This window comes from Chrysemys picta, chromosome 1, assembly GCF_011386835.1.
Source record: "Chrysemys picta bellii isolate R12L10 chromosome 1, ASM1138683v2, whole genome shotgun sequence".
NCBI lineage: Eukaryota > Metazoa > Chordata > Testudines > Emydidae > Chrysemys > Chrysemys picta.
In genome coordinates this window covers 39,423,964-39,441,566 of record NC_088791.1, presented here as the reverse complement: position 1 = coordinate 39,441,566, position 17,603 = coordinate 39,423,964, and positions in this window count along the sequence as shown.

Genomic DNA, 17,603 nt, shown 5'->3' with positions numbered 1-17,603 from the left:
GCAGTGATCACTGGGATGTGTTTCCGAACTGCTCATATCGACCGGAGTTCCCGGCACCATTCGCTAGACTCTCGGCACCGGTTGCCCGAGATGTGGCATCGCTTGCACAATGGTCGGCACAGAGCAGTAGCACACCACCGGTCCCTGGAATCATGGCACTAGTCACTGGAGCAAGGGCATCGCTCCTCGGGGCAAAGAAGTTAACCAGGACCATGATACCGATCCCTGGGACCATAAAACCGGTCCCCGGCACCCAGACGCAGATTGCTGGATTCATGGCACTGATCCCAGGGGTCGGGGTGGCGCTCTCTGCCATCTCATTCTTGGTCGCCGGACTCCCAGCACCATTCCCAGAGCTTTAGCCGTCGATCGCCACTGTACCCTTGCTGATCCGCCGAGCTCTGCCACTGGTCCCCAGACAGGCGGCACCGGGACCCTGAGCCCCAACTGCAGATGCTGGGATAGTAGGTGTGGAGGTGATATGGACGTAGCGTTGGCACTGCAATGGTCTCCAGGTCAGGAACTTTCCTCCTCTGGCTTGGAGGCTGAGGAGATAGTGGGTCTCTCAGATTGGGTGCACCCAGCCAGATCGGGCCACCAGCCAGAGGAATGGCCCACAACGTGGTACTTTTGGAACCTGTGGGGGTTCCCCCAGGCATCGGAGACCCACATGTAGTGTTCAGTGTTGGGGCATCAGAGAGGAGGTCAGCGACAGTCTTCTGCCCCCTTTGGACTCGGAGGCAGGTTCTGAGCAAAATGCCCAGGAGCACCCTCTGGCCTCAGTGGAGGCCTGCCATGCAGGGAATGCTGAGCCAGCCCCTTCCCCCACCCTCATCTCCTCGTCATCCTCACCTGACGAGGCAGTGGCGGGACCATCCCAGGCAGTGCCACAGGACAATGCCAAGGCACACCAGGAGCTGCTAAAGTGGGTGACAGCAAACCTAAGATTGGAAACAGAGAAGTTGGTGGAACTCTGACACTTTATTTGACATTTTAGCTGTGGTGCTCCTAGTACACGAAGGGATAGTAAAGCTGGTGAAAGCCTTATGACAGACCCCATCCCCTTTCCTGCCTATTTCCAAGTGGGCTGAGAGGAAGTATTACATCCCAGCAAAGAGGTTTGAATATTTATATTCCCACCCAGCTCCGAACTTTTTAGTGGTCTCTGTGGCCAACGAGAGGGATAGGCATGGGCAACCCAGCCCAACTCCCAAAAACAAAGACAGCAAGAGGCTAGACTAATTTGGCAGAAAAGCTTATTCACCTGCCAGCCTCCAATCATGACTGGAAAAACATCAGGCCTTACTCAGGAGGTATGATTTCAGTGTGTGGCAGTCTGTGGCCAAGTTCGTGGACTTGCTACTGGGAGACTCCAGACAAGAGTTCCTGCCCATTTTAGATGAAGGGAGAAACGGGGCCAGGGCATCCCTTCAGGCTGCCTCTGACACGGTGGACTCAGCACCTAAGATCATTGCTATGGCTGTGTCAATGAGCATCATGGCTGCTGTCTTCCAGGCTATTGATGGAGGCTCAACAATCAATCCAGGACTGCTCCTTCCATGGTCTTGCTCTGTTTGCAGAAGAGACAGACACGAGGTTACATGGGCTTAAGGACTCTAAGGCTACTCTATGTTCCCTGGGTCTCTCTAGACTGGCCCCCACTAGAAAGAGGTTCAGACTGCAGTAACCTCAAAGACCAAGCAGTCAGGCACGACCAGAACCCTACCACAAGAAGGGCCAGAGCTATAAGAGCTGTCAAGGCCAACAATCAGCCCCTTCCTCCCACTCGGGCTCCTCCTGCTTCCCGCCTGGAAACAAGCAGGCACTTTGAGGATGTGCCCGAGGCTGACCTCCCAGTCTGCAACCAGAATCCTGCACCCCTCTTGTTTTCAAACAGCCTTTTTCCTTTCCTCCCAGCTTGGGCCACTATAACATCAGACCGGTGGGTCCTCAGCACTGTGGCAGTGGAGTATACCCTACAGTTTTTCTACCCCACCCTTCCCCATCCCTCTTCAGGGACCCTTCTCATGAGCAACTTCTTGCTGAAGCGGTGCAAGCCTTCCTGTGAGTAGGAGCCGTAGAGGAAATCTCCATACATCTAAGGGGGAAAGGGTTTTACTCTCGGTACTTTGATACTGAAGGCCAACGGGGGTGGGAGGAGAGGGGTCTGCACCCCATATTGGACTCGCGAGGCGTCAACAGCTATCTCAAGAAGTTGAAGTTCCTCCTAGCCTCCATTATCCCCTCCCTGGAAACTGGTACACCATCCTCGACTTGAAGGATGCGTATTTTCATATTTCCATTTTCCACGGACACAGAAGGTTCCTCTGGTTTGTAGTAGGACAAACCCACTACCAGTTCGCAGTGCTTCCATTCGGCCTGGCAACTGTGTCAAGGGTATTCACTAAATGCATGGTGGTGGTCACAGCCTACCTGAGGTGCTAGGGCATTCAAATCTACCCATACCTAGACAATTGGCTTATCAAGGGTCGTTTGCGGGCATAAGTCCAGTGCAGTGTCTAGTTGGTGCAAGCATTACGGAGGCATTGTCGAGGATTATCCAGCCCTCTTACTACTACCCCATGCTACTCATCCATGTGGGCACAAATGATACTGCGCGGTGTGACACTGAGCAGATCAAGAGTGACTACAGGGCTCTGGGAGTACGGGTGAAGGAGTTTGGAGCGCAGGTGGTATTCTCTTCAATTCTTCCTGTCAAAGGTAGGGGCCCGGGCAGAGACAGATGCATCATGGAGGTGAATGCCTGGCTGTGAAGATGGTGTCGCCAGGAGGGCTTTGGCTTCCTAGACCACGGGATGCTATTCGAGGAAGGACTGCTAGGCAGAGATGGCGTTCACCTTTCGAGGAGAGGAAAGACCCTATTTGGACACAGACTGGCTAACCTAGTGAGGAGGGTTTTAAACTAGGTTCGACGGGGACAGGTGAGCAAAGCCCACAGGTAAGTGGGGAACATGGAGACTGGGGAGATGGGTCGGAAACGAGAGGGAGTGTGGGCTATATTGTCAGAGAGAAAGGAGGGTCAGGACAAAACTGGGAGGAAAGATCAAACCAGTATCTTAGATGCCTATATACAAATGCAAGAAGTATGGGCAATAAGCAGGAAGAACTGGAAGTGCTAATAAATAAATACAACTATGACATTGTTGGCATCACTGAAACTTGGTGGGATAATACACATGATTGGAATGTTGGTGTGGATGGGTACAGCTTGCTCAGGAAGGATAGACAGGGGAAAAAGGGAGGAGGTGTTGCCTTATCTATTAAAATGTACACACTTGGACTGAGGAAGAGATGGACATAGGAGACGGAAGTGTTGAGAGTCTCTGGGTTAGGCTAAAAGGGGTAAAAAACAAGGGAGATGTCATGCTAGGAGTCTACTACAGGCCACCTAACCAGGTGGAAGAGGTGGATGAGGCTTTTTTTAAGCAACTAACAAAATCATCCAAAGCCCAAGATTTGGTGGTGATGGGGGACTTCAACTATCCGGATATATGTTGGGAAAATAACACAGCGGGGCACAGACTATCCAACAAATTCTTGGACTGCATTGGAGACAACTTTTTATTTCAGAAGGTTGAAAAAGCTACTAGGGGGGAAGCTGTTCTAGACTTGATTTTAACAAATAGGGAGGAACTCGTTGAGAATTTGAAAGTAGAAGGCAGCCTGGGTGAAAGTGATCATGAAATCATAGAGTTTGCAATTCTAAGGAAGGGTAGAAGGGAGAACAGCAAAATAGAGACAATGGATTTCAGGAAGGCAGATTTTGGTAAGCTCAGAGAGCAGAGAGGTAAGGTCCCATGGGAATCAAGACTGAGGGGAAAAACAATTGAGGAGAGTTGGCAGTTTTTCAAAGGGACACTATTAAGAGCCCAAAAGCAAGCTATTCCACTGGTTAGGAAAGATAGAAAATGTGGCAAAAGACCACCTTGGCTTAACCACGAGATCTTGCATGATCTAAAAAATAAAAAGGAGTCCTATAAAAAATGGAAACTGGGACAGATTACAAAGGATGAATATAGGCAAACAACACAGGAATGCAGGGGCAAGATTAGAAAGGCAAAGGCACAAAATGAGCTCAAACTAGCTACGGGAATAAAGGGAAACAAGAAGACTTTTTATCAATACATTAGAAGCAAGAGGAAGACCAAAGACAGGGTAGGCCCACTGCTTAGTGAAGAGGGAGAAACAGTAACAGGAAACTTGGAAATGGCGGAGATGCTTAATGACTTCTTTGTTTCGGTCTTCACCGAGAAGTCTGAAGGAATGCCTAACATAGTGAATGCTAATGGGAAGGGGGTAGGTTTAGCAGATAAAATACAAAAAGAACAAGTTAAAAATCACTTAGAAAAGTTAGATGCCTGCAAGTCACCAGGGCCTGATGAAATGCATCCTAGAATCTCAAGGAGCTAATAGAGGAGGTATCTGAGCCTCTAGCTATTATCTTTGGAAAATCATGGGAGACGGGAGAGATTCCAGAAGACTGGAAAAGGACAAATATAGTGCCCATCTATAAAAAGGGAAATAAAAACAACCCAGGAAACTACAGACCAGTTAGTTTAACTTCTGTGCCAGGGAAGATAATGGAGCAAGTAATTAAGGAAATCATCTGCAAACACTTGGAAGGTGGTAAGGTGATAGGGAACAGCCAGCATGGATTTGTGAAGAACAAATCATGTCAAACTAATCTGATAGCTTTCTTTGATAGGATAACGAGCCTTGTGGATAAGGGTGAAGCTGTGGATGTGGTATACCTAGACTTTAGTAAGGCATTTGATACAGTCTCTCATGATATTCTTATCGATAAACTAGGCAAATACAATTTAGATGGGGCTACTATAAGGTGGGTGCATAACTGGCTGGATAACCGTACTCAGAGTTGTTATTAATGGTTCCCAATCCTGCTGGAAAGGCATAACGAGTGGGGTACCGCAGGGATCTGTTTTGGGACCGGCGCTGTTCAATATCTTCATCAACGACTTAGATATTGGCATAGAAAGTACGCTTATTGAGTTTGCGGATGATACCAAACTGGGAGGGATTGCAACTGCTTTGGAAGACAGGGTCATAATTCAAAATGATCTGGACAAATTGGAGAAATGGGCTGAGGTAAACAGGATGAAGTTTAACAAAGACAAATGCAAAGTGCTCCACTTAGGAAGGAAAAATCAGTTTCACACATACAGAATGGGAAGAGACTGTCTAGGAAGGAGTACGGCAGAAAGGGATCTAGGGGTTATAGTGGACCACAAGCTAAATATGAGTCAACAGTGTGATGCTGTTGCAAAAAAAGCAAACATGATTCTGGGATGTATTAACAGGTGTGTTGTGAGCAAGACACGAGAAGTCAGTCTTCCGCTCTACTCTGCTCTGGTTAGGCCTCAGCTGGAGTATTGTGTCCAGTTCTGGGCACCGCATTTTAAAAAAGATGTGGAGAAATTGGAAAGGGTCCAGAGAAGAGCAACAAGAATGATTAAAGGTCTTGAGAACATGACCTATGAAGGAAGGCTGAAAGAATTGGGTTTGTTTAGTTTGGAAAAGAGAAGACAGAGGGGACATGATAGCAGTTTTCAGGTATTTAAAAGGGTGTCATAAGGAGGAGGGAGAAAACTTGTTCACCTTAGCCTCTAAGGATAGAACCAGAAGCAATGGGTTTAAACTGCAGCAAGGGAGGTCTAGGTTGGACATTAGGAAAAAGTTCCTAACTGTCAGGGTGGTTAAACACTGGAATAAATTGCCTAGGGAGGTTGTGGAATCTCCATCTCTGGAGATATTGAAGAGTAGGTTAGATAAATGTCTATCAGGGATGGTCTAGACGGTATTTGGTCCTGCCATGCGGGCAGGGGACTGGACTCGATGACCTCTCGAGGTCCCTTCCAGTCCTAGAATCTATGAATCTATGAAAGCCATGTGCCAAGCACTAGGTCCGTTGTAAATGAACAAAAATACACATTGGTCCCAGTACGTAGAATAGAGTTCATCGGGGCAGCTCTGGACTTCACTCAAGTCAGGGCCTTTCTCCCAGAGTCCAGATACAAGGCAATGTCAGGTCTCATCACCCAACTCACCAGTCACCCTATCACCACAGCCAGGATATGCCTCAGGCTGCTAGGGCACATGGCGGCGAACACTTGTGTAGTTCAACATGCACAACTACATCTCAGGCCACTCCCAGATGTGGCTGGCATCAGTCTATACCCCAGCCAGGCTCCATCTGGACAGAGTCCTCACAGTTCTGCTGCAAGTACTTACTACTCTGGAGTGGTGGTCCAACCCGGTAAATATATCTGAAGGAATATCCTTTGCGACCCCAAAACCCACAATGGTGCTAGTGCTGGACGTGTTGGACTTTGGGCCTGGGAGCCCACCTTGGATCACTAAAGACCCAGGGGCGGTGGTCCCGGGAAGAGCTGGTACTGTACATCAATGTTAGGGAGCTCAGGCCCATCCAGTTGGCTTGTTAAGTGTTCTTTTTGCAACTGTCCCATCAGGTGTTACAAGTGTTGACAGACAATAGGGCCTCCATGTTCTATGTGAATAGACAAGGAGGAGCATGGTCCTCGGCCCTCTCTCAAGAAGCCCTTTGACTGTGGAACTGCATGCCATACACACTGAAGCTCTACATCTCCCTGGTGTCTGAAACATGCTGGCGGATTGCCTCAAGCAAGGGTATGTCTACACTATGAAATTAGGTCGAATTTATAGAAGCCGGTTTTATAGAAATCTGTTGTATACAGCCGATTGTGTGTGTCCCCACATTAAGTGCTCTAGTCGGCGGACCGCGTCCACAGTACCGAGGCTAGCGTCGACTTCCGGAGCATCGCACTATGGGTAGCTATCCCACAGTTCCCACAGTCTCCGCCGCCCATTGGAATTCTGGGTTGAGATCCCAATGCCTGAATGATGCAAAACAGTGTCGCGGGGGGTTCTGGGTACATGTCGTCAGGCCCCTCCCCCTCCGTCAGAGCACCAGCAGACAATAGATTCGCGCCTTTTTACCTGGGTTACCTGTGCAGACAACATACCACGGCAAGCATGGAGCCCGCTCAGCTCAGCTCACCGTCACCATATGTCATCTGGGTGCCGGCAGACATGGTACTGCATTGCTACGCAGCAGCAGCAGCTAACTGCCTTTTGGCAGTAGATGGTGCAGCATGACTGGTAGCCGTGGGGCTGGCAGCCGTGGGGCTGCATTGCACCAGCCCCTTGCCTTTTGGTAGAAGATGGTATATTACGACTGGTAACCATCGTCGTGGTACTGCAGTGGCTGTCAATCATGGGCACCTGGGCAGACATGCAACTGTCTCGATGATGATGGCTATCAGTCGTAGTATGCTATTTTCTGCCAATCGCCCAGTATTGTCTGCTAAGCACCCAGAAGAGGCCGAGGGCGATCTGGGTGCTGGCAGACGTGGGGCTGCATTGCTACACAGCAGCAGCCCCTTGCCTTTTGGTAGAAGATGGCATATTACGATTGATATCCATCGTCGTCGTATTGCAGTGGCTATCAGTCATGCTGCACCGTCGGCTGCCAGCTTAAGATGTAAAAAATAGATTTGTTCTGTATTCATTTGCTTCCCGTCCCTCCGTGAATCAATGGCCTGCTAAACCCAGGGTTTTCAGTTTAATCTTTGGGGGGACCATTCTGTGTGACAGTTGTTTGTGTTTCTCCCTGATGCACAGCCACCTTTCTTGATTTTAATTCCCTGTACCTGTACGCCATGTCGTCACTCGGCCCTCCCTCCCTCCTTCCCCTGGTCCGTCAGATACTAGTTTCGCGCCTTTTTTCAGACCAGGCGCCATAGCTAGCACTGGGATCATGGAGCCTGCTCAGATCACTGCGGCAATTATGAGCACTATGAACACCACGCGCATTGTCCTGGAGTATATGCAGAGCCAGGACATGCCAAAGCGAAACCCGGACCAGCCGAGGAGGCGATTGCAGCGTGGCGACGAGAGTGATGAGGAAATTGACATGGACATAGACCTCTTACAAGGCACAGACCCCAGCAATGTGGAAATCATGGTGTTACTGGGGCAGGTTCATGCCGTGGAACGCCGATTCTGGGCACGGGAAACAAGCACAGACTGGTGGGACCACGTCGTGCTGCAGGTGTGGGACGATTCCCAGTGGCTGCGAAACTTTCGCATGTGTAAGGGTACTTTCATGGAACTTTGTGACTTGCTTTCCCCTGCCCTGAAGTGCCAGAATACCAGGATGAGAGCAGCCCTCACAGTTGAGAAGCGAGTGGCGTTAGCCCTGTGGAAGCTTGCAACGCCAGACAGCTACCGGTCAGTTGGGAATCAATTTGGAGTGGGCAAATCTACTGTGGGGGCTGCTGTGATCCAAGTTGCCAGGGCAATGAAAGACCTGGTGATATCAAGGGTAGTGACTCTGGGCAACGTGCAGGCCATAGTGGATGGTTTTGCTGAAATGGGATTCCCAAACTGTGGTGGGGCCATAGACGGACCCCATATCCCTATCTTGGCAACGGAGCACCAAGCCACCGAGTACATAAACCGCAAGGGGTACTTTTCAATGCTGCTGCAAGCCCTGGTGGATCACAAGGGACGTTTCACCAACATCAACGTGGGATGGTCGGGAAAGGTACATGATGCTCGCGTCTTCAGGCACTCTGCTCTGTTTCGAAAGCTGGAGGAAGGGACTTTCTTCCCGGACCAGAAAGTAACCCTTGGGGATGTTGAAATGCCTATCGTGATCCTTGGGGACCCAGCCTACCCCTTAATGCCATGGCTCATGAAGCCGTACACAGGCAGCCTGGACAGGAGTCAGGACCTGTTCAACTACAGGCTGAGCAAGTGCCGAATGGTGGTGGAATGTGCATTTGGACGTTTAAAAGCGTGCTGGCGCAGCTTACTGACTCGCTCAGACCTCAGCGAAAAAAATATCCCCATTGTTATTGCTGTTTGCTGTGCGCTCCACAGTATCTGTGAGAGTAAGGGGGAGACATTTATGGCGGGGTGGGAGGTTGAGGCAAATCGCCTGGCCGCTGATTAAGCGCAGCCAGACACCAGGGCGGTTAGAGGAGCACAGCAGGGCACGGTGCGCATCAGAGAAGCTTTGAAAACTAGTTTTGTGACTGGCCAAGCTACAGTGTGAAACTTCTGTTTGTTTCTCCTTGATGAACCCCCCCACCCCCCGACCCGGTTCACTCTACTTCCCTGTAAACCAACCACCCTCCCCTCCCCTCCCCACTTCGAGCACCGCTTGCAGAGGCAATAAAGTCATTGTTATTTCACAGTCATGCACTCTTTATTAATTCATCACACAACTAGGGGGGATAATTGCCAAGGTAGCCTGGGATGGGTGGGGGAGGAGGGATGGAAAAAGACACACTGCATTTTAAAACTTTAACTCTTATTGAAGGCCAGCCTTCTGATGCTCGGGCAATCATGTGGGGTGGAGTGCCTGGGTAGCCAGAGGCCCCCCCACGTGTTCTTGGGCGTCTGGGTGAGGAGGCTATGGAACTTGAGGAGGAGGGCTGTTGGTTACACAGGGGCTGAAGCGGCGGTCTCTGCTCCTGCTGCCTTTCCTGCAGCTCAACCATACGCTGGAGCATATCAGTTTGATGCTCCAGCAGCCGGAGCATCGACTCTTGCCTTCTGTCTGCAAGCTGACGCCACCTATCCTCTTCAGCCCGCCACTTGCTCTTTTCATCCCGCGATTCAGCCCACCACCTCTCCTCTCGTTCCTATTGTGCTTTTCTGAAGTCTGACATTGGCTGCCTCCACGCATTCTGCTGTGCTCTATCAGCGTGGGAGGACATATGGAGCTCCGTGAACATATCGGCCCGCGTCCTCCGTTTTCTCTTTCTAATGTTCACTAGCCTCTGTGAAGGAGAAACATTTGCAGCTGGTGGAGGAGAAGGGAGAGGTGGTTAAAAAAGACACATTTTAGAGAACAATGGGTACACTCTTTCGTTACAAGGTCGCATTTTTCCTCTTATAGTGAGGGCCTGCCGGTTTCGTGTGAGAGATCACTCACGCAGTGCCAGGCAACAGATTTCGGCTTGCAGGCAGCCATGGTAAGCCACAGTCTTTTTTGGCTTTTTTAACCTTCTTAACATGTGGGAATGGTTTCAAACAGCAGCGCCCTCATTTCCCATATCAAGGATGAATTGGGTTGGCCATTGAAAATGGGTTTGCAATGTAAAAGGAGGGGCTGCGGTTTCCAGATTAACATGCAGCACAAACCCAACTAACCCCCCCCCCCCCACACACACACACCCAATTCTCTGGGATGATCACTTCACCCCTCTCCCCACCACGTGGCTAACAGCGGGGAACATTTCTGTTTAGCAGAGCAGGAACGGGCACCTCTGAATGTCCCCTTAATAAAATCACCCCATTTCAACCAGGTGACCGTGAACGATATCACTCTCCTGAGGATAACAAAGAGCGATAAGGAATGGATGTTGTCTGCATGCCAGCAAACACCGGGACCATACGCTACACTGCTTTGTTATGCAATGATTCCAGACTACGTGCTAATGGCCTGGCGTGGTAAAGTGTCCTACTATGGCGGACAGGATAAGGCAGCCCTCCCCGGAAACCTTTTGCAAAGGCTTTGGGAGTACATGAAGGAGAGCTTTCTGAAGATGTCCCTGGAGGATTTCCGCTCCATCCCCATACACGTTAACAGACTTTTCCAGTAGCTGTACTGGCCGCGATTGCCAGGGCAAGTTAATCATTAATCATTAAACACGCTTGCTTTTAAACCATGTGAAATATTTACAAAAGTACACTCACCAGAGATCCCCTGTGTGCCCTCAGGTTCTTGGGTGAGTTCGGGGGTTACTGGTTCCAGGTCCAGGGTGACAAACATATCCTGGCTGTTGGGGAAACCGGTTTCTCCACTTCCTTGCTGCTGTGAGCTACCTACATTACCTCCATCCTCATCTTCCTCGTTCCCCGAACCCTCTTCCCTGTGTGTTTCTCCAGTGAGGGAGTCATAGCACACAGTTGGGGTAGTGGTGGCTGCACCCCCTAGAATGGCATGCAGCTCTGTGTAGAAGTGGCAAGTTTGCAGCTCTGCCCCGGACCTTCCGTTTGCTTCTCTGGCTTTGTGGTAGGCTTGCCGTAGCTCCTTAATTTTCACGCGGCACTGCTGTGCGTCCCTGTTATGGCCTCTGTCCTTCATGGCCTTGGAGACCTTTTCTAATACTTTGCCATTTCTTTTACTGCTACGGAGTTCAGCTAGCACTGATTCATCTCCCCATATGGCGAGCAGATCCCGTACCTCCCGTTCGGTCCATGCTGGAGCTCTTTTGCGATCCTGGGACTCCATCACGGTTACCTGTGCTGATGAGCTCTGCGTGGTCACCTGTGCTCTCCACGCTGGGCAAACAGGAAATGAAATTCAAACGTTCGCGGGGCTTTTCCTGTCTACCTGGTCAGTGCATCTGAGTTGAGAGTGCTGTCCAGAGCAGTCACAATGAAGCACTGTGGGATACCTCCTGGAGGCCAATAACATCGAATTCCGTCCACACTACCCCAATTCTGACCCGCAAAGGCCGATTTTATCGCTAATCCCCTCGTCGGATTATACACCTTGTGGTGTAAAGAAACCGGTTTAAAGGGCCCTTTAAGTCGAAAGAAAGGGCTTCGTCGTGTGAACGTGTCCAGGCTTAATTTGATTTAACGCTGCTAAAGTCGACCTAAACTTGTAGTGTAGACCAGGCCAAAGTGGCTCTTTTCTCACCACGAGTGGTCCCTCCATTCAGGTCGTCAGAATGATTTTCCAGAGGTGGGGAATTCCCCAAGCAGACCTGTCCGCCACCAGGCAGAACAGGAAGTGCCATCAGTTCTGTTCCCTTCAAGGGCTCAACAGCAGATCACCTAGTCCTCTCTAGGCTCACTGGCCCTCCCTTCGAGCCTCTAGCCTCCTGTTCTCTTTCATAGCGGTCGTGGAAGGTTACTTTCCTTGTGGCTATCATTTCAGTGAGGTGAGTCTCTGAGATTGAAGCCCTTACATTGGAACCCCTGTACACAGTGTTCAACAAGGTTCAGTTGCGTCCACACCCGGCCTTCCTGCCAGAGGTGGTAGTGTCTTCTCATGTTAGCCGGGACATTTTCCTCCTAGATTTCTGCCTGAAGCCTCGCTCGTCCAATGAGGAGAGGCTCTTGCACACCTTGGATGGCCGGCAGGCTCTGGCTTTCTACTTAGAGTGTACCAAGCCCTTCCTTAGATGACTCAACTCTTCATTGCAGTGGCTGACAGGATGAAAGGCCTCCCACTGTCTTCTCAGAGGCTTTCATCTTGGATTACTACCTGCATCTCTACTTGCTATGAGTTGGCGCAGGTCCTACCTCCACCAATAATAAAATAATATATGGAGATATCCTATCTCCTAGAACTGGAAGGGACCCTGAAAGGTCATCGAGTCCAGCCCCCTGCCTTCACTAGCAGGACCAAGTTCTGATTTTGCCCCAGATCCCTAAGTGACCCCCTCAAGGATTGAACTCACAACCCTGGGTTTAGCAGGCCAATGTTCAAACCACTGAGCTATTCCTCCCCCATAGTGACAGTCCATTCAACTAGAGCTCAGGCATAGTCAGCAGCCTTCCTAGCACAAGTCCCTATCCAGGACATCTGCAGGGCTGCAACGTGGTCATTGGTACACACCTTCACAACCCACTATGCTATCACTCGGCAGGCCAGAGATGACGCTGGCTTTGGCAGTGCTGTGTTGCAATTGACACGTCCATAAACTTTTACCTGCCTCCAGAGATACCGCTTGGGAGTCACCTAACATGGAATGGACATGGGCAAGCACTTGAAGAAAAAACAGTTACTAACCTTCCATAACTGTTGTTCTTCGAGATGTGTTGCTCATATCCATTCCATGACCCGCCCTCCTTCCCCTCTGTCCGAGTTCTGGCAAGAAGAAACTGAGGGAGGGGGAGCCCCTTATACAGTTGCATACGCATGCCGCTCTGGAGCCAGTCCCCTATGGATACCACTGAGGGAAAAGCTTCCGGCACTGGTGCATGTGGCGAGCACACACACCTAACACATCTTGAAGAACAACAGTTATGGAAAGTTAGTAACCATTTTTTCTGCCAAGTTTCTCAAACTAATTTCTCCATCATTCAATACAGCTGTACCTAACGGTGAATGCATCTGTAGTACATGCAGATAATTCTTAGTGGATAGTGCCAGCTCCAAGGGGGACAATTAAGGGTGCATTGGAATATACCTATACTTTGTGTGTTCTGGTTCTTCTTTGAGTGATGGTCCCTATGTGTATTTACTATGGGGTCACCTACATTCCATGTGCCTGCAATGAATTTTTCACTAGCAGTGTCTATTGGTCTGCACCTTCCTCCTTATGCTCTCAACCAAGGGCTTGAGGGGCAGCATACACTGACCTCCTATCCTGTTCCTTTCTACCACTTATCTGAGACAAAACTTCCTCAGTGGCCACAAGCTTTCCTAGCATTCCTGCTCTTAAGTTTAGCTGTTGTGAATAGTTGCTCTTTAGATAGTGTTTAGTAATCATGTCAGGTCTATGGTTTCCCCTAGTACCTGTACACTTTGTGCACTTAGTGTATGCCCAAATTCCCTCCCTTCAAATCCTGCCTAGGCTGCCCCCAGGCTCTTCCTGGTTAGTGATCCCCACAAGAGCGGTCTATGCTTTCACAGGGAGACCCACTCTTTGAAGTGCAAGATGTCGTTCTGTCCTTCAAATGTGACAGCATTGTAGAACTTCGATGGAGCCTTTCATATGGCCCTAATCTGACCTTGGGTCTACTGGCTCTCCAATACAGTGGATGGAGCCACCGCCTAGTGGCCCTCTGGCCCCTGCACTTCTTACTTTCTCATCCTCAGAGGTCAGACCCAAGGACTCATCCAAACTCAGAAGTGAGGAGGGTAAAGGCAAGCACCCTGATAAAAAGTAAGAAGAATCACCTCCCACATCCTCTAAGGAAAGGGCTTATTCCCCCATAATCTCAGGCTCTGGTGAGATGCCATGTGCTGGTATGGGTGTATTTGGAGCTCAGAGAGCATGGTTCTCCTTTGAGTTGTCATCTGGTGTGATAATTGGGTCTACAAATGTACTCTAATTGAGTTCAACTGTAAAAAGTGAGTAAGTTCATAAGATGTCACAATAACCTATAACAACCCAGACTGATAGGAACAGGTGCAAGAAAACCAGACAAACTGAATTAGTCCAAACAAAAAAAGCCTGCTAATATAATTCAGACTCTATTGAGATCATATTTGATAAACAAGAAAATGTGGATCTGGAAATTAATTAGCCAAATCGGTGTGTTGGGTATTAGGACTAACCCGTGGACAGAATGACAGGATGGGCTAATCTACCTACCACACCCTTTTGGGTCCTTGAGACTTTGGGGGAGAAAATAACAGATGGAGGCTACTGCTGTGAGCTTCACCATCATGGCTGCCATCCCCACCATTTGCTGGGACCCTGGGTCGTCTTCATCCTAATCCTGAAAGATTGCTCGATCAGACCAGAGAGAGGGACCCAGATAACATTACCGCGTCTACTAGCTGTAGCTGAATCCCAACAGCACTTGGATGAAATGGGATCAGACTTTAACAACAACAGTTCCAGCCCCCTCAACTATAGTCTTCTCTTTTCTCCAAAAGGAAAGTTATTACCATCTCTGACAAGGGGGTTTTCCTTCTAAAAATGCTCTCCTGGAAAAGGGAAGAAGTGATGTTAAATAAAAAAAAAAAAAAAACAAGCCTCACTTAATATTTTACCTTTCAAACATTTTAACAGTTTTTTCTTTAATAAAAGGTTAAAAAGATGTTTAATGTTTTATTTGCCATGGTATGAAGCAGCCTGAGGTCTCTGTGTACCAAACCTCAGACCTTGTTTTACACTGTATAATGTGATGGTGACTGGAGGAGAACATCTTTGGCCCACATATTCCATCTAAACTAATACATGTCACTCTGGGTGCTTCACCATAGGACTTGTGCACACTCAAGCACTCTTGGAGATTTTAATCAGCAGGGTCTGAGGGTCTACACCAATGTTTCCTCTAATTTTTCCCACCCATATGCAGAATGAATTTTATGTGCACCAATATGGAGGTGATGTCTGACATATCACCTTCATATTGGTGCACATAAAATTCATGGGGTGGGGTGGGGTTCTTGTGGGAGGGGGTTGGGGTGCAGGTGTGTGAGGGCCCTGGCTGGCAGTGTGGGCTCTGGGGTGGGGCAGAGGGTTGGGGTGCAGGGGTGTGAAGGTTCTGGCTGGGGGCTCGGGTGGGGATGAGGGGTTTGGGGTGCAGGAGGGCACTATGGAGCTACTGCAGGAGAGAGGACACCCCCAATGCTCTCTCCCCGTAGAAGCACCTAGGCTGGGGGGGAGAGGGGCCTGTCCCTTCTGTGGGATCTCTGGGGTTGGAGCTGCAGGATAGGTGCCCCTCCCCTAGCCCCAGCAGATCCAGGCCGTGCCTGCAGCTGCTGCTCCCGCTGCGCCGCCCCACCTGCAGCTGGGTCTGGGCTGCTCTGGGGTCGGGCTGGGCCCCAATCTGGTTGCGGCTGGGTCCGTGCCACTCTAGCCTTGCTTGGGCCCAATCTGGCCATGCCTGGGTTTATGCTGCTGCGGCTACGCTGCCCTGGCTGCACTTGGACCTGATCTGCCCGTGGCAGGTCCGGGCCACAGGACGAGTTGGGGCCAGGGGAGGGATGCCGCCTGGCTCTGGGCGGGTTCCCTAAGCGTCTGCATAGTGCTAAATAGGCTGCTGCACCCGCTGCGCAGCTTACAGGGAACTTAGGTCTACACCTGCGCTCTATACATCCTCATGCTCTGGTGCGAGAGTATATAAAGAGGGACCTATTACCCTTCCAGTTCCTTCTCAACCATCCTCAACTCAAGCCAGAGCACTGCAGTGTCTGCTGCTAGTTGTCAGCATCCTTTTATAAGTATTTAATTCTATTCCTTATTATTCTTTTACTTAGGTTTGTGCTTCTGAGGGTAGGGGGTGTTTTCCAGCTGCCCCTTTTCTTGTGCTGCCAGGGCCTTCCATTCTTGGCCATTGTTGTCTGGGGCCTCCCTGGTTGGGTTATGCCAAACCCCCCAGGCTTCAAAGTCTGTCAGCTCTGCCACAGGTCTTCGGCCCTCAGCAACAGGCGTTCCAGCTGAGTCAAGGAGTGTCTCATTCTGTGAAAGTGTAAGGTCTACATCTCATTTAAAAACTGATCTTGCAAGCTCTGAGAGCTCCTCGAGGCTCGTGGAGCCTAATCTGTCCCAGTACACTGGCATCACACACTCAGGCGACAGTGGCGTCTTCCACAGCCCATGGGGCAGTTTTGGAAACTAACCATTCAAAAAGGAAAACCAAGTTCCTGCAGAGACTCCAAAAGAGGGGGAAAGTCACTGTTCAAGACTGGAAATAGGGAGAGCTCATGCTCTGGTAATGGGTACTGCTACTGGCTCTGGTACCAAAGCACCAATACCCACCAAGACTTGTGGTATACTTGCACCAAGAAATCTTCTAGCAAACCATGCTGAGAGGCATCGTCGTTGATACTGAAGCTGAGCCCTCTAGCCCCAGAGACTTCTCCAGGTGCTATGACTCTTAAGAAACTTTCTTCTAAGGTTCTGGTATCGCCCCCTTTAGGTCACAACCACAAGAAGTGCATGGACCATCCCTCTGCACTGTCTCTGGTATATTCCTCCTTAGGGTGCATAACTATGGAGTGCATGAATCGTACTGCTGCACCCTCTTCCTGGTGCAGTCCCTGGCTTCTGCTGAGCACTACTCTGGATCCCCACTTCTGTCCAGGTTCCTCTCTCACAAAGACCGCCTGCAGAGGAACTGGAATCACCCCTCTTAAAGGGTACTGAGAGAAACTCTTCCCCAGTATTGCTAGAGAACTTTATCACTTGCAATACATCCCAGCATCAAATCTTGACTGCTGGTACCAACCTGATCACCAGCCGCACCTGCGCCTCCAAAATGGACATGGTTCCCAGTACCACTGCCATGGAGCTCCTTTATTGGATGCAGGAGAAGATACCTCCTCTGACTTGGACATTTCTGTCCAGGATTGCACCTCCATCCCAAACCCACCTTCTTCACTGGAGGTGTTTCCTGGGGAAGAGATCCCAGAATGTGTCATGTTCATATCACCCCGGCAGAAATACCCCGAGGACCTTTTCTTTATGCACAACTGTAGTGGGTCTTCTGGAACCCCATGGCTCCTTAAAGTGAGCAGTATTGTAGGGTACCTTCCTGTAAGAGAGCCATTTTGGACCAGCAGCCACTGGTACCACACTAGCCTCACCCAGAAGTAGCCACAGAGGGGCAAAAATCAGCAGTTGAGGAGATGCCTCCATCTGTTTACCCCAAAATTTGGACCCAAGGCACCCTAATAATGGTCTGTCTATATCTGTAAACCAATTGCCAATTTTGCCCATCTAAGTAGGCCTGCCTTAGAGAAATTACCTAGGTTTTACCAGGGAGTTTGTCTTTGACCCTCAAAGGACTCCCCAGCACAGACTAGTTTTCTTGAACCTTGGGAGGACACAGATACAGATCTCCACTCAAAGGATTGACACTCGAGCAGTAATTCT